Here is a 6,000-nt window from a genome sequence, read left to right as displayed (position 1 = left end):
TCGTGGAGGGGTTTGGGCAGAAAATTACAAGGAAATTCAAACGGAAAATTATAATTGAAATTGTTAGACGATAAAGGGTATTTTGAAAATATTCCCATGGCATGTGTGATGATGTTGTACTGTGTTATGTTAAAGGTCATTGTTCGCTCCACTTTGAAATGAAATGGCGCTCCCAAACAACAGAGAGGATAACCTCTACGGCTCTTTCCCTTTATGATGATGCCTAAGTTGACGTTGAAAAGTGTTAATGGAGCTTCTTGAGTAACATTTGCAGGCAGCCACTTGACTTTTCAGTCATTATCAATGTGTCAGTTGAAAAGATTTCGTCGGCTATACCATCTTCAAAATAATGACACAATTAAGAAGTAATTATGATTTGAAGTTATCGTATGGATCATTTATTAATCCGGAATGGGGGATGGAAGTAAGGAATTGCAATTACATTTAATAATAAGAAGCATAGAAATGTTTATGAACGCTAGAATATATTAAGTTCAATTACAAGTGGTATTATGTACTTCATGCATCAAATAGACCAGTAGAAACATGTACTAGACCAAAAGAAAAAAAATTCTGAATTAATTTAGAGACCACAAAAATCGAGAAAAAAGTCTTTAACAATTAGTCTAGAAATATACTAGGCAATTTACATAGCGGTAATTGTAAGTCTGTTGAAGAGGGTGTTTACGTCACATATCTGTCAAACAGATTGGAAACTGTCACTGTCGCAAGGAAAATTGCGTAGCGTATTTCTGGTCTATCATATTGCAAATTTTAGCGAGAGTGTTAGCTAAGATTTTTGAGACGATATTGTTTAGCTATGGGCACTTAATATATATGCAGGTACTCAAATGATTTCTGATGCTGCCTATCATTTAGTGATTATAAATATAAGTTTCTCCAAAAACTGCTATGGAAAACTCTCAAAATGTATATCAACGGCATATTACAGTCATTATTATTATTATTATTATTATTATTATTACTATTATTATTATTATTATTGGACATTTCTTCCACCAGCTTACATTCGATATTGCATGAACATCTGTCCGTAAAAGAGGTTTGTTCTCGTTGGATTCCATGTCGATCGATGGAATAAATTTCCATATTAAACGATCACAGTGCTTCAAATGACTTAAACGATTTAAATTCTGCCTATGGTTTTCCGATTGCATTGGATTCCTATGTAAAACACATCAAAACAAGTAAGAACGACGTTAAGTTCGGCCGGGCCTAACTAGTTATACCCTTCACCATGAGTTATATTGAAGTAAAATGGATCTTTTGTTTATGAAGAAGACAAACTAAGACTTAATACCAAATTTCATTAATTTCGGTGGATTATTGAGGGCACAACCCTCAAAATACTCAAAGTCGGGATGTACCGTTCTATGGGAGCTATATTAAGGCGTGGACCTTTACCGCCAAATTTAGTGAATACCCCCAACGAAGACGAAATACCAAATTAAGGCCATTTCGGTGCGTTATTGTGGCCACAATCCTCTCGTTCAATTGAACGATTCGGATCGCTATATCGTTCAATGGACACCGGTAATTTCTTTGACAAAACTGCGTATACTTAATTTCACACGTTGATTTTTATGATGTTACTCATTCGTTTTTGAACAAGAGCAGTGATCCGAATCGTTCAATTGAACGAGATTGCCCAAACCTACAAAATACTGAAAATCGGGAGGTACCGCTCTATGGGGGCTAAATTAAGGCGTGGACCCGCCCCGACAAATGTCTATCAATTTTCAGCCATTTCGGTGGATTATTGTGGCCACAACCTTCAAAATACCAAAAATCGGGAGGTACCGATCTATGGGGGCTATATAAAGGTTACAAACGGAATGACAAATTTAATTATACCCTGCATATTATGGTGGAGCGTATAATAGAGGACATAGAGTACGTGCGACGAAAATAGAGGACAAATAGAGTACGTTGAAAAAATAGAGTACGGACACCTAAAATAGAGTACTGTACTCTTTAATAGAGCACGTGTTGGTCCAATTCAAATTTATTGGCAAAACATACGCATTTATCCGGATCACAATCGTTAGTTAAGTCTCGGTCTACTCTAGCGTGAATTTCATTAAATCGAATTCCCCACTACAACAATTTTATGATTTTACTCTACTACGCATCATTTCATGCAAATTTTTAAATAAAATCACTCTAGTGTGGACTATATATCGTATATCTAGTCTTAAATATATCGACTAAAATACTGTGCATGTTGGTATGCAGCAATACTTTATTCGTGGCATCTTTCGAATTGATTTTGTTAATTAACATTAACATTTTGTTTTAACCCCAAAATATAATTAGTTTTCGTTAATTAATGTTGTCAAATTCAAGCTGAACTGAATAAACGAATAAACATAAATAAACACTCTCCGATTCCTCCGATTCCATGCCAACACTTAGTTCTGGCGTAATAGAAAGGGCTCCACCTTGTGATTATCTTCAAAACCATTAATTGTTAATAACTATTCACAATAACATATGGAGACATCACTTGAATTCACTAATAGGTATATGCCTGTGCTAAAATTGGAGACAAGTACACGCGGAGAGATAGTGTAGACAAACACCATACTGCATAGTTTATTTGTTCACAAGATGGCGCAATGTGTAAGCAGTTCCTGTGCTCACCGCTAGAGTGTATATCTGTATATCTTGATTATATCCAGGGCTGTTAGATTTGGCGATTTCTCGCCAAACGTGGCTATTTTTCAACACGTTTGGCGACTTAATTTTTGACGTTTGGCGACATGGCGATTTCGTTGGCTAATTGTAGGAAATTTCCCATTTTTAATTAATTAAGCAATTTTTTGTATTATAATGTTTCATATGTATGTATCGGAGGTGTTTGAATAGATTTATCCCTGCAGATGTTGTTGTCCTTCCCATCTTATGACCATTTTAGTTCTTTTTACGCTATATCTAGCTCTGTTTTAGAGGTTGTGCTGTTCCTATGTTTATTTTTGGACTTCGTTGGACCATAAACTTTAAAAAAATTTCCATTTTAGAAAAGCTTTGATATAAATTTCTGGACACAATTTAATTTTTTCTTAAAAAATTAGACATGTCTTGTTTTCGGCATACTTGTCTGTCAAAAGTAAACATAGGTGAGATAAAATCTCATGAAAGCTTTTTGTCCCTTCTTCTGATTAAAGACAATCTGATACCAATCAATACAAAAAACTCGTCAAAAATGAACTAATAGATATTCGTACCACGGACATGCAAATGTTTTGAGTAGGCTAAAGCATGTGTTCGTCCAATATTTCACTCATTTTTGTAACATAAGTGTTCATAAATGAATAATCATTTTTAAGTCTTGAAAATAGGATCAGTAAAGGATCAAATAACAAAAACAAATATATTTCAAAGCTCAAAATATCACTAAAAATAGATTGAATGTGATATAGCATCTGAGTTGCAAATGCTTTGAGCAGCACAATAGGTATACAGTTGCTAAAAATGTATGTCCGTGTTTAATGCATAGGCCGCTTACTGAATAATTGCGTGTATATCGAAATAATTGAGTGTAGTTCGTGTTTTGCGAAGATATGAAAAAAAAAGGAAAACTGAGTCAAGGCATTTAAGGTTACACTCCGATTCGAGATCTAATTTTCGACGACACCAAATCCAAATCAAATCCATAACCGTCTCCTAAAATCTATTCCTATACCACTCGTAATGTGAAAAACAAAACACAATTATATAAAGTAAAATTCATCTTCGAAATTATATCTTACATTAAAAAGTTTCAAAAATACAGGTTAGAACTGTCTATCATTTAAAAAAATTACAAATAAAACCAATTTAAACAAGCAAAAAAAAACCTCAAAATACTTTAAAACGGGAGGTACCGTTATATGGGGGCTATACCAGAACATGGACCTATTTTGGCAATTTTTAGTAGAAAAACTTTTTGGTCATGGGGAACCTCAAATGTCAAATTTCAGCTAATTCGGTCAAAAAATTTAGCTAAACGCCTCTAAATACCTTAAATCGAAAGGGACTTATACCAAAACGTGGACCTATCTTCACCATTTTTGGTGTAGATGTTTTTTAACCGCTTGAAACTCCAATTGCCAAATTGTAGCCAATTTGGGAAGAAAATGTAGCTAAAATCCTTAAAATACCTTAAATCGGGAGGTACCGTTATATGGGGGCTATACCAAAACGTGGACATATCTTGACAATCTTTATTGGAGAAGTTTCTAATCTATTAAGAACCTCAAATGTCAAATTTCAGCTAGTTTGGTCAAAAAATTTAGATAAAATCCACAAAATACATTAAATCGGGTGGTACCGTTATATGGGGGCTATACCAAAACGTGGACCTATGTACTATATAGCCCATCTTCGAACTTGCATTGCGAACGCTAGAGTGGTTACAACCGACGGACGAATATGGCTAAATCGTTTTAGAATTTTATCCTGATCAAGAATATATACCTTATAGGGTCACAAATGAATAGTTCGATGCGTTACAAACAGAAAAACAACTAAAATACTAAATTTTACCGCCAAGCAAAAGTTGAACAGCAGACAAAGTGTTTGTTAACATAATTACTCCTAGTTCATTTGTTTTAAATCCTAAGATCGATTTAGGGTAATATTAATACTTCTTTACAATTTATAGGGTCAATTCTAGAAACTTGAATCAGATTATATGGGAAAAACTCTAAAAAATAAATTATTTTTATGAAACCACATGAGAAAATACTTTATTCAACTTTGCAAAAACAATTTTTTCGGTTCAGCAGATATCGAAAATTTTAACTGCAACGCTATCCAATACTTTGGTGTCTAATAAGAAGAAAAAAACACATATGAAATGTTTAAAATAACACTATGCAACACTAAAAATGCAACCAACTTCTAGTGTGCATTTTTTGAAAGTACATATTTAGGCTATAAAAACCCTCGTAGGGTTTTGTCCTGTCAGATCCAGTTCGGATTTTATGGCCTCATCTAAACCGGGCTAAATTTACACTTTTTTGCATTGATCAGGCCTTTATCTCAGAAACGAATAGGAATTTGGCCTTGCTGTCTATATATTGTAGCCCTAAACTAGTAGAACTTATCTTTTGAAAAAAAAACACATAAGAAAAACTCCATCTAGGGCATCAAAATCTATAAAATATGGAAAATTTTACATAATTGCTGAAATTCTGGTCAGTATCGCCTAAACTATTGGGAGTTGAACCAAGTAACCTTTTGCAAAAATCTTCCGAGTAAAGTTCTTAACAATTCTTTAGAACATTCTGAAACTCTAATATGCTTACTTCATGTTGTTTCAGCGGTTTATTCTCGCATTTCGGATTTCACTACATTATTAACATTTTTATTAAATCGTCGTTGAAAAATGTGCTGAAAACAACGGCAAAGAGACATTTTACAACAATGACATGTTCTGAAGAGTTGTGTATTACATTCCAGGGAATATTTTTCTAAAAGAAAATATTCAGAAAAAATTAACGGTTTTGGAGATACGGTGCGAAATGTAAAAAAATTGTGGAATTTTTGCATATATTTTGAAATTTTAGGCAATAAATGTAGTTTTTCGAGTTCATTATTTCTCCAGATATTTTATTCTTGTTCTTATCTACAAATTTGCTTCAGAGTCCAGAAGAAGATTCGCATTGGTTTCAGAGATATAGCCCCGAATTTCTTTAAAAACTCAATATTTAACCATGTTTAGATGTGGCCATAAAATCCGCGCTGGATGTGACACAACAAAACCCAACTAGGGTTTCTTGTCGTTTGGGTCTGTACTTTCGAAAAATCCTCAGTTCAAATTGTTTGCACAAGATCACCTTAAAAATGTTGCACAGTGTAATTCAAAAAATTAAATAAACAATATTTTCTTGTGGATTTTTAGTGTCCCGATACTCTAATTATTGAAAAATAAAATGTGGAAGCTTATTTTTATAATGCACTATGGGCCCAATGACAGGTTTTTGAGGCAACATG

This window comes from Musca autumnalis, unplaced genomic scaffold, assembly GCF_047663935.1.
Source record: "Musca autumnalis isolate F117 unplaced genomic scaffold, ASM4766393v1 scaffold_1, whole genome shotgun sequence".
NCBI classification, from domain to species: Eukaryota; Metazoa; Arthropoda; class Insecta; order Diptera; family Muscidae; genus Musca; species Musca autumnalis.
This window is presented reverse-complemented; position numbering follows the sequence as displayed.